Source organism: Bos javanicus, chromosome 13 (genome assembly GCF_032452875.1).
Source record: "Bos javanicus breed banteng chromosome 13, ARS-OSU_banteng_1.0, whole genome shotgun sequence".
In the NCBI taxonomy this organism is placed as follows: domain Eukaryota; kingdom Metazoa; phylum Chordata; class Mammalia; order Artiodactyla; family Bovidae; genus Bos; species Bos javanicus.
Window position 1 is genome coordinate 24,833,090 of NC_083880.1, and position 22,507 is coordinate 24,855,596.

Sequence of the window (22,507 nt, forward strand, 5' to 3'; positions counted from 1 at the left end):
GTGTGTGTGCATGTGCTCAGTCGTGCCCGACTCTTTGTGACCCCATGGACTGTAACCTGCCAGGTTCCTCTGTCCATGGGATTCTCCAGGCAAGAACACTGGAGCGGTTGCCACTTCCTTCTCCAGGGGATCTTCCCAACCCAGGGATCAAACTCAAGTCTCTTGCATCTCCTGCACTGGCAGACAGGTGCTTTACCAGCTGAGCCAACAGGGAATCCTGTTATTTGGGATAAAATACAGATTCCAATTCTGCAAAATGGAACACCTCTTTCTGTTCTCTTAAAGTCTTATTACTTTCACCAGCTTCAAAGTCAGACAAAAATTTCAAATACCTTTAAAATCCACCAAAGCACATACCAAAAATCCCAGTGTTGAGGTTTACCAAATTCCTGGTTAGGATGAGATGACTCGATATTGACTGCTGTTTCTCAATTTGGGAAACTTGTGGTCTCAGTCTTTCCTCACACTCAGTCTCTTGGTCCTTACCAGTGACAGGCATTCAAGGTCAGATTCAAAGTATTCACTGTTGTTCTCACAGTTCTCAAGTCTAGATCCACCAGCCATTGTCTCACCTTTATGTGAGTCTGGAGCCTGAGTGAACCTAGTAAGGTGGCTCTGTGCTGCATGCTAAGTCGCTTTAGTTGTGTCTGACTCTCTGCAACCCTATGGACTATATGTAGCCCACCAGGCTCCTCTGTCCATGGGGTTCTCCAGGCAAGAATACTGGTGTGGGTTGCCATGCCTGGCTCCAGGGGATCTTCCCAACTCAGGGATCAAACCCACGTCTCATACATCTCCTGCATTGGCAGGTGGGTTTTTACCACCAGCACCATCTGGAAAGCCCAAGGTGGCTCTGGGTTCACCTATAAATCCAGTCCTGTAGTTGAACTTCTACCTTGAACTATTATCAGATCTTTGACAAAAGTAGTATATTATCTGCACACAGCATATAATGCTATAAGAGTTGGCTGTCTAGAGCTTTTCTATTCGAATCACCTTAGAAGAAAACCATAGCAAGTCCTCTGTTTTCACATATAATGGGTTCCTGAAAATGCCAAATGTAAGTAAATTGAAAACTAGACTTATACATTAAAAGGAATTTCTATTTCTATAGAGATTTAAACAAAATTAAGTCCCTAATCATATTTTTCCTATAATCTTCAATGATATAGTTTTACCATTCAGGAAGTATTCTTAAATTTTCTCTTTCTTCATAATTAAACATACATTTTCTTAGTTCTAATAAGCATTCAGTTGAGGCTAGAGATTTGCTATTTTCTTAAAGAATCTATATTCCTTATCAGTAGTATCAGAGCTTTCGTTCTGTCTTCCCTTCATTCCTATAAGATAATCAGGATAAAATGTAATACCATGTTCACATTCTCAAATAAACTTCACTGGGGACTTGCCTAATGGTCCAGGGGTTTAGACTCTGAGCTTCCACTGCAGGGAGCACAGATTTGATCCCTAGTTGGGGAACTTAGGTCCTCAATGCTGGGCAGCTTGGCCAAAAGAGTAAAAAAAAAATAAATCAAGTAAACGTCACTAAGCAGATCAAGATAGTAATGTCTCAAATCAGAGTCATTGTACAGCAGAGATTGCCATTAGGCAATGTTTCAGGAGGCTTATCCATCCATAGACATCAAAGTATGGTTGTTTAGATGACCTATGATATGTAGTCCATAGTTCCATGAAAACCAGACATATCACTGCCAAAGAGGAGCTACTTACTACATTCGCAAAGCAGGTGCCATGAAAGGGGAAGAAGAAAGCATTGAAGGGGAGCTAGGACACATTGGCTGATGGGCGTGGAGAAAGAGGGTGCAGGGTGCCCCAAATTCACCTTGCCTGTCCATTGAATGGTGGTTAGGAATCATCATTCAATGCTCCCTTGCATTTGATGTATGTTCTATTTTGTTTTGCATGGAATAGCATCTGGGAATAATTTATTCTCATCTTACTGATTTTCCTTGATTGATTGATTTGTGATTGGGAAAACAACTGTCACCTTCATTAAAAAGAAACAAAACCTGAACTTAAGTCTGTGTTCACCACTGAAGGCAGCAAATGATTTCACTGGGAGTTACTCCCAACAGTGATTCTTATGTTAAGTATTAAGGACTGGAATGTCTTCTAATTCACTTTGGGTTTAAATGTGTTTATAAATTCTTTCTTTGTGAGGCCTTGTATAGACTGGAAAATACATGTGTGATTCCTCATGAAAGTAGGTTAAGAATGAAAAACTGTAGCTAATGCCACAATTAATGGATTAATTAGAAAATAATTCAGGAGGCTTGGGCAGAGATAATGAGACTGAGTGACTTTAAATTGTGGTGGAAGAGTTTTCACTTTTACAGTGGACTCTGCCAGAGGGATAAGCCATCTGACACTTGAACCTAGAGTGTTTTAGTTAGAGTAATACCTGCTTTCAGCTCATGCTCCATTTTTCAGAAAACAAATCAAAGGATCAAAAAGGGAAGATATATTCCTTGAGGTATTATGGTCGCTGCAGTCAGCCAACCAAGGACTTCCCTGGTGGTCCAGTAAGACCACAGTAAGACACAGTAAGACCCTGTGCTTCCAGTGCAGGGAGCCTGGGCTCAACCCCTGGTCAGGGAGCTAAATCCCGCACGCCGCGACTCAGTTCACATGCTGAGACTGAAGATCCTGTGTGCCACAGTGAAGACCGAAGATCCCGAGTGCTGCAACCAAAACCTGGCGCAGTCAAATAAGTAAATATATTTTTAAAGAGCCATCCAGTTAATATTATGCTTATTGAAATCCTAATTTCTTGAGCTGAGTGAAATTGTGATGAAACATTGGCTAGGTCTAGCCAATACCTTAACTTACTCTTGACTTTAAGCAAATAATCTACAGGAAAGGCTTGAACCTAGGCAATATTTCAGATCCTAGTTTTCAAAATTTAAATTGTGAAGAATAAAAAGTAGTATGTAAACAAGATATTTTTGCTTTAGAAATAAAATTTAATTTAAAAACATAGTATTATTTTTTTAATTTTATTATACCTGAGTGTTGGTTGCTGATATATGTATATATCAGTATGCTTTTCTTACTCATCGTTGATTACAAGCATGAAAGTGAACTCAGTTGTGTCTGACTCTCTGTGACCCCATGGACTGTAGCCTGCCAGGCTCCTCTGTCCATGGAATTCTCCAGGCAAGATTACTGGAGTGTGTTGCCATTCCCTTCAACAGGCATACCTCACACTTTACTTTATTGCACTTTGCACATACTGCATTTTTTTTACAAATTGAAGATTTGTGGCAATCCTACATCCAGCAAGCCCATCAGGACCATTTTCCAACAGCATTTTCTCACTTACTGTCTTTTGTGTCCCATTTTGGTAATTCTCAAAATATTTCAAACTTTTTCATTATTATTACATTTGTTATGGTGATCTGTGATCAGTGATCTTTGATGTTACTATTATGAAAAACATTACTACTCACTGAAAGCTCAGATGATGACTAGGATTCTTTAGCAATAAAGTATTTTAAAATTAAGGTATGTACATTATTTTTTTAGACCTAATCACACACTTAATAGTATAGTGTAAACATAGCTTTTATGTGCAAAAATTCATGTGACCAGCTTCCTTTGTTAGTATTTATTTTTATTTTATTTATTTGGCTGTGCTGCATCTTAGTTGTGGCATGTGAACTCTTAGTTGCAGCATGAGAGATCTAGTCCCTGACCAGGGGTTGAACCCAGGCCCCTTGCATTAGGAGCACAGATTCTTAGACACTGGACCACCAAGCAAGTCCTGAGACCAGCTTTATTGTGATATGTGCTTTATTGCCGTGGCTTACAATGTCTTCGAAGGTATGCTGTAAGCTGAAAGTGTGCTCTGTGGATGCCCAGAGACACCTGAGCCCTAGAAACATGCCAACAACAGAAAAGGGAGCTTTGCTGTCGGTCTGGTGACCTCCCTCTTTTCCCTTCTTGGAGCTGCAAGCAGGCAAGCCGTAGCTTGAACTCTAGTCATCTTTGACACCAATTTAGCCTGGTAATACGCTGTCAGTGCAATAGTCTCAGAGACAAATGATTTTTCAAGGTGGTGAGGCCTCTTTTTCACCAGTTCAGTTCAGTTCAGTCGCTCAGTCATGTCCGACTCTGCGACCCCATGAATCGCAGCACGCCAGGCCTCCTTGTCCATCACCAACACCTGGAGTTCACTCAAAACTCACATCCATCGAGTCGGTGATGCCATCCAGACATCTCATCCTCTGTAGTCCCCTTTTCCTCCTGGCCCCAATCCCTCCCAGCATCAGGGTCTTTTCCAATGAGTCAACTCTTTGCATGAGGTGGCCAAAGTATTGGAGTTTCAGCTTCAGCATCAGTCCTTCCAATGAACACCCAGGACTGATCTCCTTTAGGATGGACTGGTTGGATCTCCTTGCAGTCCAAGGGACTCTCAAGTAGCCAGACTGTAATCCAGGGGAAAGTGAAATTCAGTCACTGTAATACATAATCTCTTGCTTTTCCAGTTGCCTCTCTTATTATCCTACCACAGGCACTGAAACATGGTGGAATTAGAGGAATTATTCCAGCAGATTGGCCCTTGGCTGCAGCCTTCAGGATTGTTCCAAGGAACTCACGTGTCGCATCCTGTTCTTGGGATGCGGGTCTGGCACCTGCTGGCTTCCCCAGGATGCTAATGATTGTAGGGCTCTACAGTCACTAATTCCCTGGTGGCTCAGCCGTAAAGTGTCTACCTTCAATTCAGAAGATTCGGGAGATCCCAGTGCAATCCCTGGGTCAGGAAGATCCGCTGGAGGAAGGCATGGCAATCCACTCCAGTATTCTTGCCTGGAGAATCCCATGGACAGAGGAGCCTGGTGGATCACAAAGAGTCGGGCACGACTGAAGCAACTGAGCACACATGCACAGCTCCTGGCAGATCAACTGGAAACAGCACTGTTTGGGATGGGCCACGTGTGCCACCTGTCCCTCTCTTCTCCGTCTCTTGTCACTCCATGCTGTCCTCTCCTGGCTGCTTAAATGGCTGCATTGGAAAGAAGCATTTCCACTTCTTCCAGCCAAAAAAACTGGATGTTGTTTGAGTTTTATACTTCACGGTGCATTATTACAAAGTACCTAAGCTGAAATCTCCAGATGGGAATAGTGATGGAGAATATTTTTAAACTTTAAAAAATATATATTTATTTGATTTTGGGTGTGCTGGTCTTCATTGCTGCATTCAGACTTTTCTGTAGTTGTGGCAAGCCGGGGCTCCTCCCTAATTTCTGTGTGCAGGCTTCTCATTGTGGCGGCTTCTCTTGTTGCAGAGCCTAGGTACTAGGATGAGTGGGCTTCGGTAGTGGTGGCGTGTGGGCTTGGTTACCCTGTGTCACGTGGGATCTTCTTGGATCAGGGATCAAACCAGGGTCCCCCTGCAATGCAAGGCAGACTCCTAACCATTGGACCACCAGGGAAGTCCGATGGACAGTAGATTTGAAGATGAGGGACTTCACCAAGGGCGAGTTGCATTGGAAACAATATAGGGGACAAATTTGGAATGATAAATGCATCTCTCAAATTTCTCAGCTCGTTTATAGACTTGACCTCCATATATTCAGGAAGAATGGCTTGTTGATCTTTGTATCTTCAGCACATAGTCCTGTGTTTGGCACTTAGGAGGTACTTGGTAAACATTTGATGCACTGAACAAAACACAGGCATACAGTTGAGCCAGGGATGGTGATCAGTTAGTGACTGAGTACATTTGATGAAGGTGCAGCAGGAAAAGGAGGGACATGGATTTTTCTTCTTACCTTTGGTTGCATACCCAAATCTCTCTCCTTTGTACCCCTGTTTGAAGCTGTGTGCTTATATAAGTCATTTGTGCAATCAGCTCTAATTGGAGCTGCTTTCAGGTCACTGAAATACTAACAATTGTAGTATCCACAAGCAGTGTATTATTTGTGGAATTTGGGTGCCCAGACAAGACAGTTATTCCCCATAGTCTCTTCAACAAATGTGGAGCGTTTTCCTGCTATTTGAAATGTAATGTGTGTTTCTGATTCCACTCTGATTATGATAGTGTTGATCGTGCCTTTAGTGGTGAGGGTGGCTGCAGGGTCTGAACTTGTTACTAGATAAATCATTATCCTGAGGTTGGCCTCTGTTATCATCTACCTAACCTTTACAAAGAGTGGGAAAAAAAAAAGAAAATCTGATGCTCCAGTAGTAAGCTTCTCTGATTTCCAGCAGCCCTGAGTACCAAGGATCACTCTTATTGCTAACTTTGCGGATGTCAACATGGATGTCTTCCTATTTCGATCAGAAAATAAGGTTTTCCTAAAACACATTTCTTTGAAAATCTGATGTCTTGTTCATACATTCAAAAGGACTGGCACCAGTGGACGTGTGGTCCCACCAGTCAGTTGCTTTTTCCTCAAAGCCCTTTCTAAACACACAGCTCTGTGTTGAGCCTGCCTCAGGAGAGCGATTGTGGAAGCAGCCAAATCAGTCAGAGGGCCAACATGCGCGTGCAGTTTAGAGATTCAGAATGAGAAATCTGCTGGGCTTTGGTCAATTCATTTGTAACACGTTCACTAGGGGGCAGCAGTGAGCAGCCTTGTGTGTCCTTAGGTTGAAGCTATCAATCACCGAGAGCCAAGCAACTGATTTAAACCAAGGAGAGCTGAATGAATAGTAGACACAAAGTTTAGATTCAGTTTCGTTTTCTGTATTCATTTCTGAAAAGACAGGCCTTCTGTTGCTAATGTAACTTCTTTGAGGTTAGGTGGTTAGGATCTATATTATAGTTTAAATTTTTTCTTTTTCCCCCAAAATGTGATTTAATAGTAGATTGCTAATGCTAAGAGTTAACCTTTTTAACTTTAAAAAAATTTTTAAAGGAATAACTGAAATGTTACAAATTTTGAATTTTGGACTCAAATTCCTCAACTGGTGTACCATCAGAGAAGACATTTCCCCATGTCTTATCTTGTAAATTTACTAAATTTGAAGCCCTTCCTAATTTCACCTTTATAGTTAACATACTTTGGGCTATATTTATTTATTAGAGAAATAGACTGAGACAGGAATTCTAGATTTTAGATTTGGTATTGCCATTGTCTTACTTTCTTATCCTGTGGATATCATTTAAACCCTTTTAGTCTATTTCCCCAGTTGTAAAAAATAAAAGGGTAAAAATAACTTATACCATTATTTGATAAACATATCTAGTAAACTATGTCAGAGTATTTCCAAAAAATGTAAAGTGTTATGTAAGTGCTTCTGTGTAGACAAGATATGGATGCAGAAAATAGACTGTATATTTGCTAGGGGGTTTTATTCATTTTTAATCTCAAAATCAGATTCCTTTGAAATTTTTCCATTAGTGATGGTCTTAGAGTTGTTTAAAAAAAAAAAAGTAAAGAAAGAAACAGCTATAGGCAACCATTAGGATGAGTTAGAATCAGTGTCTGAAGAATGTGAATCTTTTCACGTCTGTCCTGAGGGATCAATATCTAGAGTCACACAAGAGGAACAAAATTATATCTGTGAATATAAGCCAGTCCTGAAATCAGGCTGTAAAAGTACTCATTTTTAGTTATCTTTTTATATCATATTTTCTCAGCTTCTTTTAAATAAAAATCTACCTTATTGGGTTTCTATGAAGATCCAGATGTGACTGGCCTCTAACATCCTGAAATAGGGACTTCCCTGGTGATCCAGTGGTTAAGACTCCATGATGTCAATGCAGGGGATGGGAGTTCAGTTGCTGGTCGGGGAACTAAGATCCCACATGCTGGGCAGCATGACCAGAAGATTAAAAAAGGAAAAAAGAACCTAAAATATGAAAATAAGTGAGAAATTTTTCCTATGACTTGGATTCCCTTGATTTTGGGGAAACCCAAAGTAAATGGTGTCTGGTGAACATCTCTTATCTGTCTCCCTTGTGAAGTGGTTCTCTTTGAAATGTCATGTAAGTTACAGTAATTCTAAAATTTTGGTGCCCTTTTTAAGGATTTCTTCATAGGCAAGATTGTTCTCCGTAATAGAGAAATATTTGCAGTATCTCTTTGCCAGAATTTTACATCTGCAAAGCAGAATACAATAACATTTGAAGCTGCTTTTGTGTAGCTTTCCAGACATTTCACCTCTGACATAAAATGTCCAAGACATGTTCAGGAAACAGGTTCCTAAACATCTGTTACTTGTTTTACCAGGCTCCCAACTTTGGGCGTTAAACCTGGGGACCAAATTGCAGAACTTTACTGCTAATGTGACCTCATTCAGTAACCATCATAGAAGCATACCAAGATTGAAGGTAGGGAGACATTTGCCTGCCCTGCTTCCCTGCCCTCCAACCCCCAGGCCCTCCCTGCTCTAATTCATTGTCTCCGGCCACCCCCCACAAGCTATTTCTAGGCTGAAATAAGTGGGATATTGAATAGATAGTTATACATGTGATTATGCATATGAAATCATCTGTATGAATTATGGACAGTGGTTTACAGTTTGGAGCTATTGTGTCTAAAGCAACTCTGAATTTCAGCAGAAGCTATGGTGTTGACATATATTTTAAATCTCTTTCTTGAATTCTCTTGTTCACAGAGTACGTGCATATATAACTGTACAGGAAATTACTGAATTATTTCTAAGTGATGGGACCATTTTATACTCCCTCCTGTAATGTGTGAGAGTTCAGCTGTTCTACGTTCTTGTCGATACTTGGTACTGCCAGGCTTTTTGATTATAGACATTCTAATGAGTGTGTAATTCGTATGTAATTGTGGCTTTTACCTTGCACTTCCTGATGACTAAAGTTGATGAGCACCTTTCATGGGTCGTTTCCCATTTACATACCTTCTTTTGTGCAATGTCTGTTATCTTTTTCCATTTACCAGATTGTCTTCAAGAGTTTATGCCAGATTGATATTACTTTTTTCGTTAAATGTTTGACAGAATCCATCAAGGAAGTTATCTGGGCATAAAGTTTTCTTTGTGAAAGTTTTTTGATTATGGATTCACATTCTTCAATAGATAAGGAGTCATTCAGATTTTTTTGTTTCCTCTTGAGGTAATATTTTGGTAATTATGATATCAGTAATTTATGTTTTTTCTCATTTTTCCATAATTAGTCTTGCTAAGACTTTATCATTTTTTATAATCTTTTCAAAGATGAAATGTTTGTCAATATTCTATTTTCTTTGTGTTGATCTGTGCTCTTGTATTTATTATTTTTTTCTTTCTATTCACTTTGGGATTAATTTGATTTTCCTTACCTAAATTCTTAAGGTTGACATGTAGATAAGAGATTTTAAATCTTTCTCTTTTTAAAGTTTTGTCAGAGTTATAAACTTTTCTCTGAGCATTATACTGGCATCACGGACTCGATGGGCGTGGGTTTGGGTGGACTCCGGGAGTTGGTGATGGACAGGAAGGACTGGCGTGCTGTGATCCATGGGATCACAGTCGGACAGGACTGAGCGACTGAACTGAACTGAACTGAACTATAGCATTATACCTATCTTTTGCATATTCTGATATGTTGTGTTTTATTATCATTAATTTTGAAAGGTTTTCTGATTTATATTTAACTCCTTTAATATGTAGATTATTTTAAATTGTTTAATTTTCAAACATTTGAGAATTTGAAAATATCATGGTGTTACTGATATCTAATGTAACTCTTTTATAATCAGAACATACATTTTGTCAGTTTCCAAATTATTGCAGTTTATTGAACTTATTTTATGGTTCAGCATTATGGCTATATCTTGATGTTCTCCTGCTATCAACAAATATGTATAATACAATTGAATAAAATAATCTTTCAGTTTGGTGAAGCCGATGGGTAGAATTTTTCAGATCTTCTATATCCTTACGGATTTATTGCCTACTTAATCTATTTCCTGATAAAGCAGTAATAACAAATAAAACCCAGCTTTGTTTGCTAATTCCAACATACAGATGGCCTCAGGATCTGTTTGTATTAACTATTTTTTCTCTTGACAACATTTTTGTTTCTTCACATGTACAGTAATGTCTGACTGATATTGGAAATTATAGATGATATGTCGTAGAAACTAGATTCTGTTTTCTTTCTCTAAAATATATTGATGTTTGGTTTCTAAATGAGCATATGAAATATGTATTAAGCCTTTCTACACTTTGTTAGATTGGATATGTGGAAGGTCCAAGGTGTTTCCTAAGCTGTTCAAATAGATCTGTCTCCCCTGTGGATCTTGATGAGATACAGTTTTACAGGTGATAAAGACAGGTGTGATGGAAGTCTTGCTGCAAGTTCTGGTCCTTTCTCCTAAGACATACCCTTCTGGTGTTTCAGTAGTGTCAGTGTTGTATACTGCGATGTTACCATGGTTTCTCTTGTCTGATGGAGCCAGAAATCCAAAATTAGCCAGCACTGGTGATCTCAGTATCTCTGGTGCTCGGCCTGGTAACAGCAGCTTTCTGGTAAGCCTTATGTATTACTTTGTGCATACACAGCCCAACCCTGAGCAAAGGATTTGTGGGGAAAACACACTTAGACTTCCGGGTCTGTTTCTCCCACACCTTGGCAGCTGTCTACCTCAAGGACTCAGCCACTCAGGTCTCAGCAGTTTTAACCATCTCATACTCTGATCTTTGCCTCCTTGGACAGCAGAGCAGCTGTACTTTGCTTGGGCTCCAACCCTTCATGTGAGTCAGAAAATTATCTTCAGACAGAGTTCCACAGTATTTATGCTGCTCACTTCATGGATCCCTCTTCTCTCAGAGATTGCTTTCTTGTACTTCTGTCGTCCATTGTTTAGAAATGATTGCCTTATATATTTTGGCTGGTTGTCTGTGGAAGAAGACCTGGTCCTGATGATGTTAGAAGTTGAGGTCCCTAAATTCCTTCTAGAGAGATTTGTCTGTTTTTCTCCTTACCCTCCAAGTGTTAATTTTCCCTCATTCATTACAATTTCAGATATTTTCTTAATTCTAAGAACTACTTATATTTTTAATTAAAAATTTAGTTTGTTTCTGGATTCTTATGTGCTTGATTTTAAAAATGAAAACCACAGGAATATACATATAAATGGAAAATAAATGCCATTCATTTCAACAAACTCTCAATCAAAACATAAAGAAAAGACATTATTCAAGGTTTTAATGTCTGTTCAATTTGAAAATCCCTTTTTAAATATTGCTTGTCAGGTAGTAATATATGTGGAGGTTTCTTTTATGAGAACATGGGTAACTTTTAAGCAAACAGTACTTTTTATGAGATTTTCCCTTTAGTCTGGTTTCTTCTAACTAATGGAAATAAAATTATCATTACAGTAAGCTGGAAGGCTGTTTCCAGTCCCCAGAGGCATGCTTCAGAAGCCTTGTTGAGTTTTATACATTTGGTATAGCCAAGTGAGTCATCTGTAATATGTTCAGTGTCTGCTGGCCTGGGGACTGAGAGTCTGCCGACGAACCTTGGCCTCTAGTTAACAGAAATCAGCCCTTGAATTCAGAGTTATTAATGACACACATTAAGCATCAGTTTCCATTTCCTTCAGGGAAGAGAAATCTCCTGGACAATTTGGACAGTGTACCTCATTTATTGTGTTAAATGTCTTTTTAATAATGATGGCTTACTTGTTCATTTTATTCAAGGTTCACAAGTTTGAGAGAGTCATATGTTCTATGTTATAAAGAAAAGAAAAGATACCACAGTTAAGAATTTTGATAGAACTTGGGTGAAAAATAAACGCACAATTTAAGTCATGCCGTCATCAACTAACCAGAATTTGATGGTAAAAGAAATAGGTCTATAATTCCTCCTGTCTGATTTATGCTATAGAAAACACAGCTTGGCATTAAAGTCTCTTTTATTATTTTATTTTATTTTATTTTTTAACTTTACAATATTGTATTGGTTTTGCCATATATCAACATGAATCCACCACAGGTATACATGTGTTCCCCATCCTGAACCCTCCTCCCTCCTCCCTCCCTGTACCATCCCTCTGGGTCGTCCCAGTGCACCAGCCCCAAGCATCCAGAATTGTGCATCAAACCTGGACTGGTGACTCATTTCATATATGATATTATGCATGTTTCAATGCCATTCTCCCAAATCATCCCACCCTCTCCCTCTCCCACAGAGTCCAAAAGACTGTTCTATACATCAGTGTCTCTTTTGCTGTCTCGTACACAGGGTTATTGTTACCATCTTTCTAAATTCCATATATATGCGTTAGTACACTGTATTGGTGTTTTTGTTTCGTTTCTGGCTTACTTCACTCTGTATAAAAGGCTCTTTTAAAAGCAGAACAATGATCAAAGGCAAATAGTTCCATATTTCCTTACTCTATTTGTAGGATCATTTTTGTTCATTTTCCCATTTATTTTTCTTTGTTTTCGTTAATTCTGTCATCATCATCATGCCATCCAATTTATATTAGATGCATCTTTAGATTTTATTTCAACAAGTGAAAAAACTCTTCACAAAGAATTGTCACTCTTTCAATAACACTCACACTCCACATACTGCAAGGAGTTCTTGCTGTACATTTCTATCCACTTCTTTCTCTCACCCCAGTCTCACCCCAAGGAAGTTCAGTTTAGTTCTGTTCAGTTGCTCTGTTGTGTCCAACTCTTTGCGACCCCATGGACTGCAGCACGCCAGGCTTCCCTGTCCATCACCAACTCCTGGAGCTTGCTCAAACTCATGTCCATTGAGTCAGGGATGCCATCCAACCATCTCATCCTCTGTCGTTTCCTTCTACTCCTACCTTCAATCTTTGCCAGCATCAGGGTCTTTTCAAGTGAGTCAGTTCTTCCCATCAGGTGGCCAAAGTATTGGAGTTTCAGCTTCAGCATCAGTCCTACCAATGAATATTCAGGACTGATTTCCTTTAGGATTGACTGGTTTTATCTCCTTGCAGGCCAAGGGACTCTCAGGAGTATTCTCCAACACCGCAGTTCAAAAGCATCAATTCTTCAGTGCTCAGCTTTCTTTATAGTCCAACTCTCACATTCATACATGACTACTAAAAAAGTTCCATCCCTCTACTAACTTTGTTTGTAGTGATGCTTCCTAAGGTCCACTTGATTTCGCATTCCAGGATGTCTGGCTCTAGGTGAGTGATCGTACCATTGTGGTTTTCTGGGTCATGAAGCTCTTTTTTGTATAGTTCTTCTGTGTATTCTAGCCACCTCTTCTTAATATCTTCTGTTTCTGTTAGGTCCATACCATTTCTGCCCTTTATTGTGCCCATCTTGGCATGAAATGTTCCCTTTGTATCTCTAATTTTCTTGAACAGATCTCTAGTCATTTCCATTCTATTGTCTTCCTATATTTCTTTGCCTTGATCACTGAGGAAGGCTTTCTCATCTCTCCTTGCTATTCTTTGGAACTCTGCATTCAAATGGGTATATCTTTCCTTTTCTCCTTTGCCTTTCTCTTCTCTTCTTTTCTCAGCTATTTGTAAAGCCTAATCAGACAATCATTTTGCCTTTTTGCATTTCTTCTTGGGGATGATCTCGATCACTGCCTCTGTACAATGTCATGAACCTCCATCCATAGTTCTTTGGGAACTCTGTATCAGAATCTGTCACTTCCACTGATTTAGGTCATACCTGAGTGGTCTAGTGGTTTTCCCTACTTTCTTCAATTAAAGTCTGATTTTTGCAATAAGCAGTTCATGATCTGAGCCACAGTCATCTCCCAGTTTTGTTTTTGATGACTGTATAGAGCTTCTCCATCTTCAGCTGCAAAGACTATAATCAATCTGATTTCTGTATTAATGATCTGGTGATGTTCATGTGTAGAGTCTTCTCTTGTGCAGTTGGAAGAGGGTGCTTGCTATGACCAGTGCATTCTCTTGGCAAAATTCTATTAGCCTTTGCCCTGCTTCATTTTTTAGTCCAAGGTCAAATATGCCTGTTACTCCAGGTATCTCTTGACTTCCTACTTTTGCATTTCAGTCCCCTATGATGAAAAGGACATCTTTGTTGGGTGTTGGTTCTAGAAGGTCTTGTAGATCTTCATAGAACTGTTCAATTTCAGCTTCTTCAGCATTACTGGTTGAGGCATAGACTTGGATTACTGTGGTATTGAATGGTTCGCTTTGGAATTGAACAGATATCATTCTGTCATTTTTAAAATTGCACCCAAGTACTGCATTTCAGACTCTGTTGACTGTGAGGGCTACTCCATTTCTTCTAAGGGATTCTTGCCCACAGTAATAGATATAATGGTCATTTGAATTAAATTCACCTATTCCAGTCCATTCCTAAAATGTCGGTGTTCACTCTTGTCATCTCCTGTTTGACCACTTCTAATTTTCCTTGATTCATGGAACCAGTATTCCAGGTTCCTATGCAATACTGCTCTTTATAACATCAGACTTTACTTCCATCACCAGTCACATCCACAACTGGGCATTGTTTTCACTTTGACTCTGCCTCTTCATTCTTTCTGGAGTTATTTCTCTACTCTTCTTCAGTAGCATATTGGGCACCTACTCACCTGAGGAGTTCGTCTTTCAGTGTCCTGTCCTTTTGCCTTTTCATACTGTTCATGGGGTTCTGAAGGCAAGAATACTGAAGTGGTTTGCCATTCCCTTCTCCAGTGGGCCATGTTTTGTCAGAACTCTCCACCCATCCAACTTGGGTGGCCCTACATGGCATGGCTCATAGTTTCATTGAGTTAGACAAGGTTGTGGTCCATGTGATCAGTTTGATTAGCTTTCTGTGATTGTGGTTTTCATTCTGTCAGCCCTCTGAAGGATAAGGACAAGAGGCTTACGGAAGCTTCCTGATGGGAGAGACTGACTGTAGGGGAATCTGGGTCTTGTTCTGATGAGTGGGCCCATGCTCAGTAAATCTTTAATTCAGTTTTCCGTTGATGGGTGGGGCTCCATTCCCTCCTGTTGTTTGACCTAAGACAAAACTACGGTGGAGGTAATGAGGATGATGGCAACCTCCTTCCAAAGGTCCCATGCATGCAGGGTCACACTCAGTGCCCCTGACCCTGCAGCAGGCCGCTGCTGACCCACACCTCCACCGGAGACTCCTGGACACTCACAGGCAAGTCTGGCCCAGTCTCTTGTGGGGTCACTGCTCCTATTTCCTGGGTCCTGGTGCTCACAAGGTTTTGTTTATGCCTTCAGGAGTCTGTTTCCCCAGTCCTGTGTAAGTTCTGTAATCAAATCCCACTTCCCTCCAAAGTCAAATTCTCTGGGAGTTCTCATAGCACCATAGAGCTGCCGAGCAGATGACCCCAAGGAAGCCATCATCTAATTATAATGTCTGTGGATAGAGATCTTTGCTTAGATAAATCATGTCTTATTTCATTTTAACTTCTTGAAATCTCTGGCCAATCATATAGTTGGATAATGTGTGATGATCAGGCCTTATTAAAAATAATTTTTATTAAAAAATTATTTATTTGGCTGCCCCAGGTCTTAGTTGCAGCACATGGGATCTTCAACCTTCATTTCAACACATGGGATCTTTAGTTGCAGCATGCAAACTCTTAGTGGCAGCATGTGGGATCTGGTTCCCTGACTGGGGATTGAGCCTGGGCCTCTGCATTGGGAGCACAGCCACTGGACTGAAAAATAATTTTAAAAAGAAACTCATGTTTCAGAAGGTTCTTTTAGGAGCAGCATCCCAAGGATTGTGTTAATCTCTTGCAGAAAGTCTTGAATGCCATAATCTGGATGACCCTTGCTTTCTCTGCAAAAACATCCTTAGACTTGAGATATTTTCCATTATTAGTTATATTTTTGAATTCTTGATGTTTCCTGTTACCTGGATTTTTTGACAAGGTTGAATCAAGTGAAAATAGACTCCATTCATTGAACCTTTGATTGAGGGTGGGTGGTGATTCATACATTCTAAAGGTTAGAAACTCTTAGGACACTTAGGACTTTGCCTCTTTGAGATGTTGGCTGGCCTCTCTCCATTTCAATGGAAACAGTTGTGGTCAGTCTAATACTATAAAGAGACATTCCTACATTTCCTTAGTAACATTTTTGGCCGCGGGGATAAGTGGTGAATTTTTGGAAGGCAGGAATATAAATCTCCCTCGATGTTCATGTGGTTAAACTTGTACATCAGAATCAGTTTTAATCACCTCATAGGTAGAAATAAAGTTTTGATGTAAGCAGTGCTACATATAGACAGATACCATAGATTGAAAATGACCTTGTAAGCTCACCAAATCTGACATGTGATCTTGGGGTCCTCATCAACTTCTTTATTCTCATTTTATTTATAAATCAAAATAGTTGTTTTTTTTTTCTTTTTGCCCCTTCATATGCAATGGTGGCCCAGGTTGTTTGACATGACTGAAGTTTTCTCAGTGGCACCCTCTTGGTTTGGTTTTTCCCTTCACATATTCATTGCCCATCATTCTGCTCTTGGTTTCAGTCTGAACCATCTCCATGCTTTGTGGCACTCACTGATGCAAGAGAAAGAGTGGACTCGGCTTCAGCTGGCGAATTTCTTTGATGGTGGCCAGGGTGGAAGGTGTGAGCTATAAAGACCCACAGATTTGACCAGCTATGGACCCAGGGTGCCTGGCTGGACCACATCCTTCCCATGTTGAAGACATTTCTATTTAGTCCCCCAGGAGATGTGTGAGCCGGGAGGAAAGAAAACTAACTGGAAGCTTGGAACCTATTCATTATCTTCAGTCTTTGCTGAACTCAGGATGATAATAGAATAACAATGTTTAGTTTTACTTGACACAAAGACAGATCATTGCTCCGTGTAAAACTAAAAAGGTCATTCTTTTCTTAAATATACCCCCAAAACTCTTCTACAACCTATAATAAAAATGTGATATTTTAGTCTGACTTGACATGCCATTTTGTTTAATGGTAAATTATTTTTAAATGGTTTTCTTAAAATTTTCTTTCCCAGATCCTCAATTTCCCCTCTTTTGTAAGTAGAATTATATTTTGAGTGAGATTAATAAAGTTTAGAGAGACAGTGCCAGAGCATCTGTGATATGACTGGCTTCTCCTATGCCAACACCTAGCTGTTGCTAGGGGAGTATAAGAAAACAGTGGCTACTCATATTTTATTGAACAGACTGTACATAAATTCTGACTCTAACCAGAAAATTGGGTTCTTTATAATACCAGAATGACTTTCTCACCTGGAACTTGGTTCCATATATACTCCATCATGCTGATCTCAATTCTGACATTCACACTGCAACTGTTTGGCATGGAAAAAAAGAAGTTAATATATTTATTAGATGTATACATTATATATGTACAATCATCAGACTGTATCGAAAACCCAGTTTAAGGGTTAGAACGTAACTATCATCATTGAGGACCCCTGCGTATTCTGTCCCATTTCATGGCATCACCTTATTCTCTATTATGCTTTACCATAAATGCTTGTGTCTCTAAGAATTATATGGCAAGTTTGCAGGTGTTTGAGATCTATAAAAGTTGAATTATACTCTGTATTCTTCTGCAAATTAAAAGTATTTTTTTTAAAGTTAGAATGGTAGTAAAATACACTTGACTTTAAATTTAGTATTTGACTCTTTTCAGAGTATACAGATCAACATTATTAAATTTTTATTTTGTCACTAAGTCATCTTCAACTCCTTGCGACCCCATGGACTGCAGCTCACCAGGCCTCCCTGTCCTCCACTGTCTCCTGGCTGCTGCTGCTGCTGCTAAGTCGCTTCAGTTGTGTCCGACTTTGTGCGACCCCATAGACAGCAGCCCACCAGGCTCCCTCGTCCCTGGGATTCTCCAGGCAAGAATACTGGAGTGGGTTGCCATTTCCTTCCCCAATGCATGAAAGTCAAAAGTGAAAGTGAAGTCGCTCAGTCGTGTCTGACTCTTAGCGACCCCATGGACTGCAGCCTACCAGGGTCCTCTGCCCATGGGATTTTCCAGGCAAGAGTACTGGAGTAGGTTGCCATTGCGTTCTCCGCTATCTCCTGGAGTTTGCAAAAGTTCATGTCCATTAAGTCCGTGAAGTTATCCAACCATCTCATCCTCTACTGCCCTCTTCTCCTTTTGCCTTCAGTCTTTCCCAGCATCAGGGTCTTTTCCAGTGACTCAGTTCTTCCCATCATGTGGCCAGAGTATTGGAGTTTCAGCTTCAGCATGAGCTTCAGCATGAGCATTTGCCTTTTTGTGTCTGGCTTTTTTCACTTAGCATAATATCCTCAGCGTTCATCCATGCTGTAGCATGTGTTAGAGTTTCCTTCTTTTTTGAAGGCTTAATGCAACTTTCTTTGGATCCACTCAACACTAAACTGTGGGCTAAACCATGTTGATATATATAGCTATTGTTTGTTTAATTTTTACTGCAGTACATTATCCATTATATAACCATTCCATAACTTAATTACCCAGTCTGGTTTTTCTGGACTTCTTGTTTCCAGGATTGGTTGGCTTGTTTATTTTAGAACCAGTTCCTCTGGAACAACTTTGCTTGCAGCATCTTGCTTATTTGTATGTACCTGTGCAAGCATTTTTCTAGAGTATAAACCCAGGGAAGTGCTGAGTTATGGAGTACACACATGCTAACTTCACTCATTAAGGCCAAATTGATGTCTAAAATACTTATAAACCAATTTGCATTTCTGAATGAGACTTCTTGCTACTTCATAGCATTGCCAATGCTTGATATGGTCAGAATTTTTAATGTCTACCAATCTAGTGGATATGAAGTGATAGCTCACAGTGGTTTTATTTTGCATTTCCCTAATGGCTAATGAAATTGAAGCACGTTTTTTTATGTGTGACTTGCATATTCAACTTTGGGATCAACAGAGAAGAAATATAAGTCTAGAGAGAAAGAGAGCAGGCATTGTATATCTAAACCTGAACTCTGTAATTGACTAACTCTGGCAGCTTCCCCTGCCCCAGTGTGAACACTGCCCTTAAATCACTTGTTGACTGACTTATGTCCTTCTGATGCTCACAGCATTTGAATGAAAGAAGTCACATAGTCACATAGTCTATGTAGTCTACATAGTCTCATGGTCTCATGGCAGGCCATGAGAAAGCTCACAGAACCAGAGTCTAACTTGTTTGGCTGAGAGATGCCTGTGAACATTTATGCATGTGCATGTGTGTGTGTGAAACATTCTTTCTTTAAAAAACAAAAGAACAAACAGACACCTTTATTTACTTACTTTTCAATAAGTTGAAATCCTTGAAGGGTATGGATCACATGAATTCTGTTTCCAGTGGTCTGAAAGTGAAAGTGAAAGTCACTCCATCCTACCTGACTCTTTCCAACCCCATGAACTATAAAGCCCATGGAATTTTCCAGGCCAGAATACTGGAGTGGGTAGCCTTTCCCTTCTCCAAGGGATCTTTCCAACCCAGGGATCAAACCCAGGTCTCCCACATTGCAGGTGGATTCTTTACCAACTCAGCCACAAGAGAAGTCCAAGAATACTCAAGTGGGTAGCCTATCCCTTCTCCAGAGGATCTTCCCGTCCCAGGAATCGAACCAGGATCTCCTGCGTTGCAGGCAGATTCTTTACCAACTGAACTACCAGAGAAGCCCAATGGGCTCATCAGGACAGTTGCTTCAGACTTTGACACAAGCCATGTCACTGTTTCCATGAACATGAATTACCTTTCCCCAGATTACTCTGGTTTTGTCTGGTTTGCCGCTAGGATGTGTATTGTAAAACACACACATGCACCCACACAGAAAAATACCACATATCACAGTAAAACAAAAGTTTAATTTACTAGATTCACAATATGGTTTGATATTTTTTGCTCTAGTTTTTTTCTAGTCTTCTTTCTTTCTCTCTTCCTTCCTTTGTTCCCTCCTTCCTTCCTCACTGGCACCAGCTAAATAGATTTCACAATATGCAAGTGTAGTGGTTCTCAGTGTGGACAGGGAATATTTTGGATATTTTAAAAAATATTTATGTATCTATTTGGCTGCACGGGGTCTTAGTCGCGGCACTCAGAATCTTCAGTCATTGTTAGGGCATGTGGGATTTTTAGTTGCGGCGTGCAAACTCTTGGTTGCAGCATGTGCGGTCTAGTTCTTTGACCAGGGATCGAACCTGGGCCCCCTGCATTGGGAGCATGAGTCTTAGCCATTGGACCACCATGGAAGTCCCTCTTTCAGATATATGTGAGGGTGTTCAGGGCATTTATTGGCCAGGAATCAGAGATGTGATATATGGCTTATTCCCAAACAATGAAGCATTTTTCCTGGTCTCTCAGAACTTTTGATATTTCTACAGATGATCATTGGATATTCATTAAATTTTAAAAGATTGTTAACCTGAGAAAGATCTTCCTTTCACCAAGTACATTTTTGCATAGGTAGAGTCTATAATATGCACTTCTATTAAAAGGCTAATGTCAGTCTGTCCTATAAAATAGTGATCTGTCACTTGCTGAAATGGAAGATCCTTGAAGGAAGGAGTGGTGTAGCACTCATCAGGGAAATGTCTACGAGGGGTCAGCAGAGGGCCTTGTGTCTAGGAGTTAGGGTAGAAATGTAGAGTGGGATGAGTGTGAAGGCAGTACTTAGAGAAAGACTCGATTTAAATTCCAATCATATCCTGTCTGTTTGTTGTGAACAAGGGTAAATTATGAAGCTTCTCTAACCATCCATCAATCACTTGCAAAACTGATAAGACAAAAACAAAATTTCTGTGGAGATTAAGTAAAATCATGTTTGTAAAAGTGCATATAGTAGGTGCTCAAACTATCATAGCTATTGTGACTTTAATAAGTGTTTTTCCTTTATTTTCCTTTAATAAGTGTTTGTTCCATTGACGTTGACCCATCTTGTTTGAATATGTTTATTTAACCCTAATAATAAGCTCTAACATTTATTGAGTGCTTGTTTTGTGTCCAACATGAAAGCTTCACAGGGTTGCTTTCCTGAGATTAATATTTGCTACAATCCTCCTGTAAGGTAGTTATAATTTAAGAAATTTACATGAAATCCAAAAAGAGGGGATATGTGTGTACAAATAGCTGGTTCACTGTGCTGCACAGCAGAAAATAATACAACATTGTAAAGCAACGATGCTCCAATTAAAAAAAAAAAGAAAATTTATATAAAAGGAGGCTAGGTAACCTGCTCAAGATAGCAGGGTAGGAAGGAAGGAAGCCAGGGTTTAAACTAAGGAAGTCTCATGTCAGCATCTGTATCTTAGCCATTTTGCTGTTGTTTTCTAATATAGAAAACTTCTAAAAATATCCCATAATACGGTATTTGCCTTAACAGGTTTCAAGTTGACAAATCACTGATACTATCCTTAAGAAAATAAAGTTTACTGGTATAAAGCAGGAAGTGAGGCCTGGGCCCAAGGACACAAACATAAGAAAGTATATAAAAATGCCGCAAAATAACTTAGGTTGTAAATCAAACATTTAGCTCCAAAATTTAATGACTTAGAGAGTTGAATCTGTTATGGAGTCTTGTTTCTCTAGTTGTGCCTTTTCATTACTTAACTAAAAACTGAAATATTAAAGCGCTAGCTCACTTAGGTGTGAATGCAGACTCAACCATGAAGGTAAACTTTCAGCAAGCGTATGGAACTTCTGTATTGAGTCTAGCATGAGGTACGTTGCTGGTCAGCCCAACATTTATCTCAGCCCTCTGTGTGTTGCTCAGCAGTTATCTGACATGCAGCCATGAAGGAGCTGTATTTTTAACCACAGCTCAATATCAAATGGGCTTCCCTCATAGCTCAGTTGGTAAAGAATCTGCCTGCAATGCAGGAGACCCCGGTTCAATTCCTGGGTCAGGAAGATCCACTGGAGAAGGGATAGGCTACCCACTGCAGTATTCTTGGGCTTCCTTTGTGGCTCAGCTCGTAAAGAATCTGCCTGCAATGTGGGAGACCTGGGTTTGATCCCTGGGTTGGGAAGATCCCCTGGAGAAGGGGCTACCCGCTCCAGTATTCTGGCCTGGAGAATTCCATGGGATGTATAGTCCATGGGGTCACAAAGAGTTGGAAACGACTGAGCAACTTTCGCTTCACTTCAGTATGAAATACAAGCCTCTCATCTCATAGAGATGACATCAATATGGCATCAATATGACAGAAGTGCTGCAGCAATATAATTGTGCTAAGAATGACACATGAGTGGCCACTGAAGCACAGGAAGGTTAAGACAGGAGAAATACTCAACAGAGCTGAGGTCTGGATATAGCTGCAGGACTGCCCCATTGATCTGACAAAAGGGTCTTTGAGCTTATTTCATCAGAGGGCACAAGTGGTTCATTGTTGTTGAGTTGTTAAGCCATGTCCCGACTCTTTGTGACCTCATGAACTGCAGCACTCCAGTCTGCCCTGTTCTTTACTATCTCCCAGAGTTTGCTCAAACTCATGTCCATTGAGTTGGTGATGCCATCCAACCATCTCATCCTCTGTCGCCCCTTCTTCTCCTGCCCTCAATCTTTCCCAGCATCAGGGTTTTTTCCAATCAGTCGGCTCTTCGCATCAGGTGGCCACACTGTTAGAGCTGAGTGGTCGGTAGATTGGAGGATATTGTGGAAAGAAAATGGTTGC